We start from the raw sequence: 14,533 nt of genomic DNA, 5'->3' as shown, positions 1-14,533 counted from the left end.
ATACCCCCCGCACACCCTTTTCCACGGGCGCGCGCTCCCCATCCCCCTGCCAGCCCGCGGGTGTGTGTGCGGGGGCGGGGAGGCGCCGGCAGTAGAAGGAAAGGGAGCCGCGGCTGCCCCTGCCTCCCCACAGTGCCTCTGGCCCCCTCGCGCCCCTGGCCTCTCGACGCTGCCCCCCGCCCGCCTGATCCGCCCCCTCTCCTCCCAGGTTTTGTTTTATTATTAATTTCCTTTAATAAAAAAGAAGGGAATTTTTTCCTTTTACTCATTCATTCATTCATTCATTTATTTATTTATTTATACTTCTATGCCGCCCATTCCCAAAGGGACTGCCGCTCAGACACTATACTTTTCCGCCCACACTGAAAAAAATTAGAGGGGACATTTGTTGGGGGTCACCACAACATGAGGAACTGTATCGAGGACTCGCGGCGTTAGAAAGGTTGAGAACCACTGTTTTAGAATAACTTTGTGCTCTATCCAAGAGTTCAGAAATCCAGAGGTTTCCTATCCACTCACACTAACCATCTGTAGAGGAGTTTCCTCACTTTTCATATGTCATAATTCATATGTCATAAAAGAATCATACTTCTTGACATATGAAAATCATAATTTCCATATGTCAAGAATGAAAATTATAAACCATAATTTATAAATCATATATAAATCATAATTCTCTACTCTCATGTCAACTGTACATATAGGCTCTACACTACAACCTACAACCTAATTTGTAGCTTTGGGGAAAATTGCCTGTCTACTAAACTGTAGTGTCATGCCACCATCACAGGTTTCAATGGGAATACAGTGATACCTCGTCTTACAAACCCCTCGTCATACAAACTTTTCGAGATACAAACCCGGGGTTTAAGATTTTTTTGCCTCTTCTTCCAAACTATTTTCACCTTACAAACCCAAGCCACCACCACTGGGATGCCCCGCCTCCAGACTTCTGTTGCCAGCAAAGCGCCCATTTTTGTGCTGCTGGGATTCTCCTGAGGCTCCCCTCGCTGGGAAACCCCACCTCCGGACTTCCGTGTTTTTGTGATGCTGCAGGGGAATCCCAACAGTGTAAAAATGGGCGCTTCGCTGGCAATGGAGGTCCAGAGGTGGGGTTTCCCAGTGAGGGGAGCCTCAGCGAAATCGCAGCATCGCAAAAACACGGAAGTCCGGAGGTGGGGTTTCGAGGACTTCCGTGTTTTTGAGATGCTGCAATTTTGCTGAGGCTCCCCTCGTTGGGAAACCCCACCTCCAGACTTCCGTTGCCAGTGAAGCATCCATTTTTGTGCTGCTGGGATTCCCCTGCTGGGATTCCCCTGCAGCATCACAAAAACACGGAGGTACGGAGGTGGGGTTTCCCATGGAGGGGAGCCTCAGGGGAATCCCAGCAGCTCAAAAATGGGTGCTTTGGCTGGCAAAAGGGGTGAGTTTTGGGCTTGCATGCATTAATCGCTTTTCCATTGATTCCTATGGGAAACATTGTTTCGTCTTACAAACATTTCACCTTACAAACCTTGTCCTGGAACCAATTAAGTTCATAAGATGAGGTATCACTGTATATGCAGGAAGAATGAAGTCTCGGTATCCAGGCTGTGTTCCCTTAACAGCAGCAGGAATATATGCCAATGTTTGGAGGAGGAACAGGGAGAGAAGACGGCAATGAATTTATCCTCTTTCTATGTAGAGCATGATGATTTTTGTTATTCCAGAAGCTTCTGCAGCTCAGGGGGTGGAGCTGTCCCTCAATATTGATTTTTGTCAGCTGGAGATAACAGTGATTGATTCATGTGGTCTCCTCCTGTTCTCAGCATTCCAAAGAGGAAAGAATGAAGGACCATATAGCAACTTCAAATGCCTCAGAAGAGCTGAGATATGGAAACGATGCTGTGGGGATGTGTCCCAGGGTCTCATGCTGAGAATCCACAGAGCAAATCATGGCAAGCAACTTGACTTGCATTACCCTTGCTCAACACTGCAGATGGTCACAGTAGGAGCAAGCCAGGCTATGGATAGATGTGTGATTTGCCACCTCTCCAGTCTGTTGCCTGAAGTTTTGCATTGTCTTGTAGCATCCTATTCTGAGAACACAACAGTGTTATCAAGAGCTGAAAATAATTTTGTAAAGCAAAAAAACCCCACACACCCGAAACCCAAACATATTGAGCATATTGGGATGACTCAAGGCTTAGAATCCATCCAATAAAATAATAGGATCTAAAGCTTTTAACAAAGATGGTGGAGATAGTCCCCTGCCACAGTCAAAATATTATTTTCACAAAGAGAATGCATCCCAGGCCAATCCAAGAAAAGTAACTCCTTCTATTCTAGGCTGAATATGCAGTGTGGGCTTGTATCCATCTAAGTGCACATACATAGATGGTGCAAAGATATTCCTTTCCCCCTAGGCCTATACAATTTATTCAGGGTATGCTTGTGTGTATGTTTGGTTTTTTAAATAAGGGTTTTAAAAATTATTTTAAATATTAGATTTGTTATGTGTTGTTTCATTATTGTTGTTAGCCGCCCCAAGTCTATGGAGAGGGGCGGCATACAAATCTAATAAATACATAAACAAACAAACAAACAAACAAGGAAAGAAGGAAAGAAGGAAATTAAAAAAGAAAGAAAGAAAGAAAGAAAGAAAGAAAGAAAGAAAGATGGTTCCCAAAGAAAGATGATGATTCAGTGTGACCAGGCAGTGGTGTTAGCTGTGAGAAGGACTTTCTGCACACAAGTGGAAGTAGGTGGTTATTATGGCTGAGTATCACCAGAGAACAGCAAATTAAATTTACATTCAGAGCAAAGCAGAGGAGGAAGAAATGGGATGTTATTCAGCAGCTGTGGATCGCTTTGAAACTAATGCTTGAATTACTTGAATAAATGCAATCTTTTTTCTGCTTAGAATAAAGTCTAGATCATTGCTGCTATCACTGTTATTATTATTATTTTCTGCTTCAATTATTACCTATTTTGAAAGGGTCTACATCTTTTCCAAGCACTGCTAAGTTTAAATATATTAAATGCTCACCTTGGGGAGGCCTTATGAAAAGCTTATTAGGACAATCAACTCCAACTCTTCAGAATTCGCCCTCAGTTTCTAGTCTCTGAATCTCAGGACAGGGAAAATGGGATATTAGTCACTTTTTGGTGACTAAGTTAAATCCCAATAGTTTCTACTACGTATGATTAAGTATCAAGCCCACATCTTCTCTCTCTAGTTACATGTGCTTATAAATATCTCTATGCAAAACTGAAACTGCTGTAAACATTCCCCTATAAATATAAATACACAGCCTAGTATTTTAAATAATGCAACAACAGAGGTTTATTTTAAGTAACATGTTGGCAAATCCCCCTTTTTGTTCATATATTAAGGCAGGCAACTTTTTGGATCCCTGCTGGTGCCATATTGAGGCCTCCCTTTCTGTGTGGTGTGACAGGGCATATCTCTCCATGTCAGTTAACATAAGCAGAGTTAACTATTTAATTACTGAATGTCTCTGAATGTCTCTGGGGATGGCAATACACAGCGTGACACTCCATGCATCGCAGCAACTCTGCTCAAGGGCAGGAGAAAAGAAAAACAGTGAAAACCCGCTCCTTTTTGTCCTCTTCCTAAAAAATGCTACTAGCCTGCGACCATTAGCTGTTACCCATTAACCATCAGCTTCATCAACCCATTAGCCACAGATAAGCAAACTGAAATTTGTAACCAATGAACAGAGGTCAGAAATTGATCAAAACGACATAAAATGGAAAAGAGAGAGAGAGAGATCCCTTTGGAAATAGATACAGTTCCAAGTTGTTAAGAGAGCTAAGACATGCCATAGAAGTGTCATCAGAGACCAAGAGAAGCTGGGTTAGAAGGCAAGGCAACCTCAATCACATTGGCAGCTACTGAATTTGCAAATCAACGATCAAGTCTTTTTAGCGATTAAAAAAGGGCCCTAGGGAACACTTACACATTACGACATGTAGAGTCCAGACTTGATGACATCCTTCTAGCTAGGACTTGGCAAACCTAGTTGAGTAGAATGTTGGATATGTGGGAACATGAATGAGAAAGGAATGAGTTAGTAGGCAATTATATACAGTACTTTAAATCAATAAAGCTACATTTTGGCTTTAGATTAGCAGGATCTTGGGTGACCTAAGGAACCTTAATTGCCCAGGTGTTCTTCCAGTTCTTTTCCCCAAGGTTAACCAGGGCTGTGTGTTCCACACGTAATTGTTTGGACTATACAGGTAGAAAACAAGGGGGCAGGAGTGACGGCTAGGCATCCATGTGCCTCAACAGGCTGGAATGAGTGAATACATGCTGAGCCTAGGTACTTTGCAATACTTGCAGCTAACTACTGATAGGATAGTTATTGGGGAAAGGCGGATAAGATACAGCAACTTTAGAAAGATGACCAGCGTTTCAGGGAGATTATGATTTAGCTATCTTCATTGTGTATCTTTGTTCCAAATAATAATGGACATCACAAAGGTCATAGCTGCTTTAAGATGAGATGTCAAGTGATATAGTTGATTTGCCTCATACATGGACATTTAACAGGGTTCTGGGCTCAGTTTAGCTCAGAGGTCTTCAAACTTGGCAACTTTAAGACTTGTGGATTTCAATTCCCACAATTCTCCAGCCAGGTGAGAGTTCAAGTCCACAAGTCTTAAAGTTGCCAATTTTTGGGACCCCTGATTTAGCTGAAAGTCTGGATTTCTAAGGCCTTCATGGCTACTTCTACCTAATGCTAATGTGTGGTGTATATTTAAGATGCTTGTTCCTTTACTACTGATGGTTGATCGTAAATGGTTTACTCCATACTGTTTACTCCAAGGTCCGCTTTGCAAGCAGGAAAAAGGAGACCGCTGATTGGTTGAGCCATCTGACATCTATCTTTTGATGTATCCTACTATTGTAAAATAAAGAGCTGTTGTTACTAATCCTGCTTCCAACCTTTTCAGTACCAGAACTTAAGAAGAATCATGAGATATTTTGTCATTCGTATTCCTTGAAACATTCCATAGTTTGAAATGATCCACACAATGGAAGGCCTTCCTATAATTGATGAAACAAATATTTGGCTTTCTCCATTATTCATCCTACCTCAGCAATAATTAGATAGCAGTAAAGAAACATAGCTTATAAAATGCTTCTATAGCAATATATATTTACAGTAGTTTAGCACTATAATTGTGGTTATAGCCTTTAACAATGTCTCGTGGGCTGCTATAAATCCAGTCATTCAACAGTGTGATTTGATTTAAATTATTAGTTATTAACAATATTTAGGTTGTGGAGGTTTTAAGAAAGAGAATGCAATAAAGTCACAATTTAAAGCATAGTTTTGAATGGCCAACAAAACTGTGCATGTCAAGCAAGGTAAAAGAACTAAACCATTACAAGCATGAGTGAACATTCAATTTCACAATATTCTGTTCTGTACTCACAAGATGCTTCACAACCCAGAGTGATCAGATGCTGGAAACACAGCTCCTGTCACATTTTAATAGCTCCGTTCCAGATTGAATGATCATTGTAATTAAAGAAAACTAAGTGTCACCTGAAAAGAAGCTTCTAAATTATAGGCATGGGAGGTGATGCAGAACCAGGTATCTAAACACTTGGCAGTCCAGAGAAAGACATGGAACTCAGAGCTTTCACTGTGGATAGCTTATTCAAATACAACTGTCTAACAGAAAGAAGAGTAGAAATGTTCTGATTAACCTGACATAGCTTTGTTCTTTGCATGATTTAAAGTAACCAGCGTTCACGGCTGTAATTCATTTACCAAAAAGACAACTTTACAATTTTGCATCTTTTCAAAAATCCAGTTAAGCTGAAAAATAATAAAAACTAGACAAAGCATGATCCATGGGCCATTCTTCTTTCCATGTACAGTGGTACATCTACCTAAGAACGCCCCTACTTATGAACTTTTCTAGATAAGAACTGGGTGTTCAATATTTTTTTGCCTCTTTCCACTTACAAACCCGAGCCTCCGAAACTGTAACTGGAAAAGGGAGGAAGAAGCCTCTGTGGGTCCTCTCTAGGAATCTCCTGGGAGGAAACAGGGCCGGAAAGGTGGGGAGAAGCCTCCATGGGGCCTCTCTAGGAATCTCGTGGGAGGAAACAGGGCCTCCACCCTCCCTGTGGTTTCCCCAATCGTACGCATTATTTGCTTTTACATTAAAAAATTGCTTTTTCTTAAAAGCTTTTCTACTTAAGAACCTGGTCATGAACGAATTAAGTTTGTAAGTAGAGGTACCACTGTATTGTATAATATAAGATGCTGCTGTTTCCTCTCTCCTTGCAACCCTTATTAGAGCTCCAGCGAAGCCCCCTTTTCCTCCTTCACTGCTTGTTTGGCAAGTTAATGGTCCTTTGGCTCAATGTTTTCTGTGGTGCAAAGAAACCCCACTTTCTGATCCCCAGTGACATACCTGACAACATCTCGTTGCCAGTTCACTGCACAGCTAGTCCAAGGTGTTCTGGCAGGAAGAGAGTATTTTCCTGTATATTAGAACAGAAGATTACTCATCTTGACATGATTACTCTTCTTGAGGAGTGGCTATTGTAGCCAGGGAGAGCCTTTGCCTGCGTAGACTCATTGCTCCGGAAATTGCGGGTTGCGAGTCTCTCTTGATGAAGTTGGACTTAGGGGTTCAGGTGGGCTTATTTCTCACGTACCTGCCTCCCAGCTGCGTGTCAAAAGCCCTGCCTGTGCTACTCGAGGAGGTAGCCGGGTTGGCGGTGGAGTTCCCCGGACTCATCGTCCTGGGGGACTTCAACCTGCCGTCACTCGGCGAAACCTCTGGGTTGGCACAGGAGTTCATGGCCACCATGACAGCCGTGGACCTGACTCAAGTAGTACAGGGTCCGACTCATGAGGGAGGGCACGCACCTGACATGGTATTCCTTTCCGAGCAATTGAGTAATGGTCTGAGACTAAGGGGCTTAGAAGCATTGCCTTTGTCATGGTCAGACCATTTTCTACTACGGCTTGACTTCCTGGCTCCAATCCTTCCCTGCAGGGAGGCGGAACCAATGAAGATGTTCCGCCCCAGACGCCTGATGGACCCAGAGGGCTTTCAGACGGCGCTTGGGGTTATTCCAGAGGCACTCGTCCACAGTTCGGCGGAGTCTCTCGCGGAGGCCTGGAACACGGCTGCAGTGGGGGCTCTTGACCGGATTGCGCCTTTGCGACCTCTCCGAGGCGTTAGACCCCGTAGAGCCCCATGGTTCAACCAGGAGCTCCGGGAGTTGAAACGCCAAAAGAGACGTCTAGAGAAGCGATGGAGGAAGAGTAGGTCTGAATCCGATCGAACACTTGTAAGAGCTTTTATTAAGACTTACAAAGTGGCGCTCAAGGCGGCAAGATGCGCGTACCATGCCGCCTTGATTGCATCAGCGGAATCCCGCCCGGCCGCTCTGTTTAGGGTGACCCGCTCCCTTCTTAATCAGGGGGGAGTTGGGGAGCCCTTGCAGAGTAGTGCCGAGGATTTTAACATGTTTTTCGCTGATAAAGCCGCTCGGATTCGGGCCGACCTCGACTCCAATTGTACAACAGAGTCGACTGACAACGAGTCAGTCGAGGTGACTGGGGCACGTACTTGTCCACCTGTCTGGGAAGAGTTTGATCTGGTGACACCTGATGAAGTGGACAAGGCCATTGGAGCTGTGAGTTCCGCCACCTGTTTACTGGATCCGTGTCCCTCCTGGTTGGTTTCGGCCAGCAGGGAGGTGACACGGAGCTGGGCCCAGGAGATTACCAACGCTTCCTTGGGGAGGGGAGTTTTTCCATCACTCTATAAAGAAGCGCTTGTGCGCCCCTTCCTCAAGAAGCCCTCCCTGGACCCAGCTGTCCTTAATAACTATCGTCCAGTCTCCAACCTTCCCTTTATGGGGAAGGTTGTTGAGAAGGTGGTGGCACTCCAGCTCCAGCGGTCCTTGGAAGAAGCCGATTATCTAGGTCCCCGGCAGTCGGGTTTCAGGCCCGGTTACAGCACGGAAACCGCTTTGGTCGCGTTGATGGATGATCTTTGGCGGGCCCGGGACAGGGGTTTATCCTCTGTCCTGGTGCTCCTTGACCTCTCAGCGGCTTTCGATACCATCGACCATGGTATCCTTCTGCACCGGCTGGAGGGGCTGTGGGTGGGAGGCACTGTTCTGCAGTGGTTCTCCTCCTACCTCTCTGGCCGGTCGCAGTCGGTGTTAGTGGGGGGTCAGAGGTCGACTCCTAGGTCTCTCCCTTGTGGGGTGCCTCAGGGGTCGGTCCTCTCCCCCCTGCTATTTAACATCTACATGAAACCGCTGGGCGAGATCATCCAAGGACATGGGGTGAGGTATCATCAATATGCGGATGATACCCAGCTTTACATCTCCACCCCATGCCCAGTCAACGAAGCGGTGGAAGTGATGTGCCGGTGCCTGGAGGCTGTTGGGGCCTGGATGGGTGTCAACAGACTCAAGCTTAACCCGGATAAGACGGAGTGGCTGTGGGTTTTGCCTCCCAAGGACAATTCCATCTGTCCGTCCATTACCCTGGGGGGGGAATCATTGACCCCCTCAGAGAGGGTCCGCAACTTGGGCGTCCTCCTCGATCCACAGCTCACATTAGAACAACATCTTTCAGCTGTGGCAAGGGGGGCGTTTGCCCAGGTTCGCCTGGTGCACCAGTTGCGGCCCTATCTGGACCGGGACTCATTGCTCACAGTCACTCATGCCCTCATCACCTCGAGGTTCGACTACTGTAATGCTCTCTACATGGGGCTACCTTTGAAAAGTGTTCGTGCAAAATGCAGCTGCGAGAGCAGTCATGGGCCTACCTAGATATGCCCATGTTTCACCATCACTCCGCAGTCTGCATTGGCTGCCGATCAATTTCCGGTCACAATTCAAAGTGTTGGTTATGACCTTTAAAGCCCTTCATGGCATCGGACCAGAATATCTCCGAGACCGCCTCCTGCCACACGAATCCCAGCGACCGATTAGGTCCCAAAGAGTGGGCCTTCTCCGGGTTCCGTCAACTAAACAATGTCAGTTGGCGGGCCCCAGGGGAAGAGCCTTCTCTGTGGCGACACCGGCCCTCTGGAACCAACTCCCCCCGGAGATTAGGACTGCCCCTGCTCTTCCTGCCTTCCGTAAACTCCTTAAAACCCACCTTTGCCGTCAGGCATGGGGGAACTGAAACATCTCCCCCTGGGCACGTTTAATTTATGCATGGTATGTCTGTGTGTTTGTCTGTTAGCATATGGGGTTTTTAATATTTAAACATTTTAAACTTGTCTGATTACCCATGATTTGTTTCTACATGTTGTGAGCCGCCCCGAGTCTTCGGAGAGGGGCGGCATACAAATCTAAGTAATAAATAAATAAATAAATAAAATGAAACTCTGAAGGCTGCTAACCTTCTGGAGTCTCTTCCATTTCCTTCCATTCCTTCCTTCCTTCCTTTCTTTCTCTCCCTCTCTCCCCCTTCCCTCCTTTCCTTCCCTTCTGACTTAACTAGCTTTGCAAAATGGCATCAGGCCAGACTACTTGTGGGACCGCCTTCTGCCGCAGGTCCCGTCAACTAGACAATGTTGCTTGGCAAGGCCTAGGGAAAGAGCCTTCTCTGGGGGGGGGGGGGCTGGCCCTCTGGAATCAGCTCCCCCCAGACATTCACACTACCTCCATCCTCCTTGCCTTCTGCAAGAGTCTTAAGACTCACTTATGCCTCCAGGCTTGGGGCAATTAGATCTCAGCCCCCTGGCCAACAAATGTTTGCATGATGGCTGTTTGAATGAGCATGGTTGATTTTTAACACAGCTGGGGTTTATAGATTGTTTAATTTTAAATTTAATTGGATTTAGCTATTGTAATTATTGTTTTATATGTTGTAAGCTGACCCGAGTCCTCGGAAGAGGTGGCATATAAATCATACAAAATAAAATAAAATAAAATAAAATAAAATAAAATAAAATAAAATAAAATAAATAAAATAAAATAAAATAAAATAAAATAATAAAATAATAAAATAATAAAATAATAAAATAATAAAATAATAAAATAATAAAATAAAATAAAATAAAATAAAATAAAATAAAACAAAACAAAACAAAACAAAACATAAAATAAAATAAAATAAAATAAAATAAAATAAAATAAAATAAAATAAATAAAATACATTGCCTTTCTATCCACCTTTCATGGGACTGAAGTTCTGTCCCAGGAAAGCAACAATTCATGGCTTATTACTGAGGGACAATAAATAATAAACTGGGAGCCAAGACCCAATATTGGCATCATTTCCTCTTAATGATGAGAGAAAAACACATGACTCCTGTCACATGAATGTTAATTACATTAAACATTAATTCAATTATGTTGCTTGCCTTATTTCTTTGTGTGTGTGTGGGAGGGGTTTGGGCACAGACCAGAGATGGAATAATTGAGGCAACATACAAATAAAATAAAATAACAGCGGAGTTAACATTACGCACAAACTGGCAAGAGGGTGCCGGCAGAAGTAAGGGTGTTGGGCGAGGCAGTGTTTTAAGCCAACCAATGTAGGAAGATTACTCACATATAAACAAGAGGAAAGGCTATTCCCTGTGCAATGCTTTGCCCAGCTGGAATTCAAATCCTTGCCGCTATGAAGCAGCTTGGAGAGGGAATTATTTATTTATTTATCTCCTTGGACTCCTTGGACTCCTTGGACTCAGGGCGGATCATGAAGTGTTAAACACTTCATAAAAATCACCATGTCAATCCTTCTAATAATTATGATTACACCAACCAATCAGATCACTGAAACATAATCACCCAATCTATTTGCTACATTCAAAACAAATCTCCACCCCCACACTATATACTAGGAAGAAATGACAGTTGCAAACATTCCATTTTACAACAGCACGAAGCTTGGAAACTTCAGCCTGATGATGGTGAATGTGATTTCACCGAAACATCGCATAAACATGCAAAATATTACACAGGGCAAAACCCGAACTCAGAACAATCTACATATATATATGTAAGGCAGAGAATTATCCTCTAGGCTACAGTATCCAATCCTATATATATATATATATATAGGATTGGATACTGTAGCCTATATATATATATAGGATTGGCTACAGTATCCATATATATATATATATATAGGATTGGATACTGTAGCCTAGAGGATAATTCGCTGATGAGGCCAAAATAAGGCCGAAATAGATCTATCCTAGTCTCCCTTAATTTTCAAATTCAGCAAAAAAAAAAACACATTTGACATATATATATATATGTGTGTGTGTGTGTGTGTGTGTGTGTGTTAAATGTTTTTAGCTATATATATATATGTATGTATGTTTGTTTGTTTGTTTGTTTGTTTGTTTATTTATTTAGTCCAATACACAATGAGGGTTTTAGTGGGTATGTATATACACATAGTAAAATACATGATGAAGGTTGTAGAGGAGATACTCATATCTAAGAAAGAATAGAAAAAAAGATATAGTAATAGAACCTATCAATGAAAGAATAGAAGAAGAGATATAGGAATAGAAGAAAGGTATAGGAGATATAGGAGAGCAATAGGATAGGGGACGGAAGGCACTCTAGTGCACTTGTTCTCACCCTTTACTGACCTCTTAGGAATCTGGATAGGTCAACCGTAGATAATCTAAGGGTAAAGTGTTGGGGGTTGGGGATGACACTATGGAGTCCGGTAATGAGTTCCACGCTTCAACAACTCGGTTACTGAAGTCATATTTTTTACAGTCAAGTTTGGCACGGTTAATATTAAGTTTAAATCTGTTGTGTGCTCTTGTGTTGTTGTGGTTGAAGCTGAAGTAGTCGCCGAAAGGCAGGACGTTGCAGCATATGATCTTGTGGGCAATACTTAGATCTTGTTTAAGGCATCTTAGTTCTAAACTTTCTAGGCCCAGGATTGAAAGTCTAGTCTTGTAGGGTATTCTATTTCGAGTGGAGGAGCGAAGGGCTCTTCTGGTGAAGTATCTTTAGACATTTTCAAGGGTGTTAATGTATGAGATGCGATATGGGTTTCAAACAGATGAGCTGTATTCGAGGATGGGTCTGGCAAAAGTTTTGTAAGCACTGGTAAGTAGTGTGAGATTGCCAGAGCAGAAGCTACGAAGGATTAGGTTTACAACTCTTGAAGCCTTCTTGGCTATATTGTTGCAGTGGGCTTTGGCACTTAAATCTTTTGTTATTAGTATACCAAGGTCTTTAACCGAGTGGGGATTATCTGTGATGATTTGATTATGCAGTTCGTATTTGGAGTTCAGATTCTTCTTCCCAATGTGTAGGACAGAGCATTTGCTAGTTGAGATTTGGAGTTGCCATGTGTTAGACCACTCAGAAACAGCGTCAAGGTCTTTTTGGAGGGTAGTTGTGTTATCGTTGGTGTTGAAGAGTTTTACATTGTCGGCGAAGAGGACACAGTTGCTTGTGATGTAATCGCAAAGGTCATTGATGTAGAGAATGAAGAGCGTTGGTCCCAGTACACTACCTTGGGGAACATGGCTTATAACTGGGACGGGGGTGGATATGGTGCTTCCTATTTTGACCACTTGTTGTCTGTTTGACAGGAATGTTGTAATCCAGCTATGGAGGGATCCTGAGATGCCATAGGATTTTCGATACAGTGCATTGAACTGGCTGGGAGAAGAGAGTAAAAATTGAAGAGCTGCGGAAGGATGGGGAGAACAAAGGAGGGATGACGTAGTCGGGAAGAGTAGTAGTTGGGTGGCTTAATATTGTAATATTCTAAGCCCGTGTGATTAGATCGGTACCCAATAAATTCAATAAACAAATAAAGAGCATGAGAGAAACCACTACATATGATTTTTATAGGTATTATAGTAGGCATGACAGAGAGACAATCGCATAACTTATACAAATGTACTCCGTCTTTGAGGAGCAAGCTTTGACTGTTGTGTATGAATTGTCAATGTCAAACAAACCTCTTTGCAGGACACACAGAAATAAATCATTGCTTAGTGTTATTTAAAATTTGGGTATCGGTGTGATCCACAGCGATACAGTCTGTCGATTGGTATGGTTGTTGCTTTTGTAATACAGGTAATAAAGTTGTTCTTATCTGTTCCAAATTAGAAGCTGACTATTTTGTTCTTATTGAATGCTCCAGGAAAGGTTGAAGATTCAACTTTACAAAGTGGAAAATGTATAGCCCACCTTCCCACTAGTTGAAGATTTGGCTACAGGCTTTGTTTAAAGTGAATTGGATAATAGCTGCAAGGCTCCTACTTAGAATATTGAAAGAGTCAGATCCAGGACAGCTTCTATTTGAGACATACGAGTATTTGTGTATGCATAGGGCCACATAAAAGCTGCAGGTCAGTAGTGTGTGTGTGTGTATGATATTGTCATTTCATCAAACTACAACAATAGAAACATGTGGAGGAGGAATAATGAAGCTAACTGAGTCAGAATGATAGCTGCAAGTTATGTCTATTGTTCAGAAAGCAATTCTACATAAATCATTCAAAGCCTGTGCTTTTAAAAATAGCGCCGGTGGTCCTTACCTACCGGCGCCTTTTGCTGGAGGCTCGGGGGAGACACAGGTCACATGGCGTAGCCGCCATCTTGGTTTTCAGCCGAGATTTCGCGAGATTTCACGAGATTTCGCGAGATTTCGCGAGATTTCGCGAGATCTCGGTCGAGGATCAGGCCAGAGTGGCCTGATCGATGACGTGTCCAGGCGGGGCCTGCCAGCCCTATAAAAGGGTGTGCAGGCCCGAGGCTCTTCCTTTTCGCCCGGACTCGCATCCAAAGCAGACGCTCGGCTGGGTGTCTGCTTTCGGCTGCCATTTTGGGTGGCCTCGTGGACGGCCATCATTTTAGGAGCCTCATCGGAGGCCTTCGGGGGCTTGCTGCTGCATTCGGAGCTGCTTGGGTCCGGCGGAAAGACCCCTCTTTGGTTACTTCTCTGCCTGGCAAGGCAGAGTTCGTTGGAGCACGTCCTCCTCGGGACCGAGGGGGACTGCTCCATGGGCCTTGAGGGGGGGGGTGGTCTTGCAGGGCACGAGGGCCCATTAGCCTTTGGTTGGCGAGGCTATCGTGGGGGTGACTGGCATTACATCTCCTCGGGACCGAGGAGGGCACCGCTGCTTTTGGTATAGCCCCTTTGTTAATAGCAGCTCCACTGCTACTTATCTGCCTTCCTAGGCAGAGTCCACCAGCTCCCCCTTTCGGGCTTGGGCCATTCGGCTCCAGCTTTCTTTGTCGAATAATACTGTTGAGTGGCTTGATGGCCCCAAAGAGGCAGAAGGCTCCAGCTCCACCGGCCCAGCCGGTAGTAAGACCTAGGAGGGTGCTGAGGCCCTCGGCCCGAGCTCGGGCGAGCCAGGAAGAGGCTTCGGGGGGAGCCCTGATGGAGGGGATGGGGTTCGTGCCCCCTGGGTCTAATCAAGATATGTCTTCTCTCTTTTGGGCCAGGGTCCTCAAGCGGCTGGATGACCTCGAGCGCTGGTGGTCTGGATCTGGCACAGGAGGGGCTTCCACATTGGCGCCTGCGGC

This window comes from Erythrolamprus reginae, chromosome 1 (assembly GCF_031021105.1).
Source record: "Erythrolamprus reginae isolate rEryReg1 chromosome 1, rEryReg1.hap1, whole genome shotgun sequence".
NCBI classification, from domain to species: Eukaryota; Metazoa; Chordata; class Lepidosauria; order Squamata; family Dipsadidae; genus Erythrolamprus; species Erythrolamprus reginae.
The sequence above is the reverse complement of the archived record's forward strand: the minus strand, read 5'-3'. Positions refer to the sequence as shown.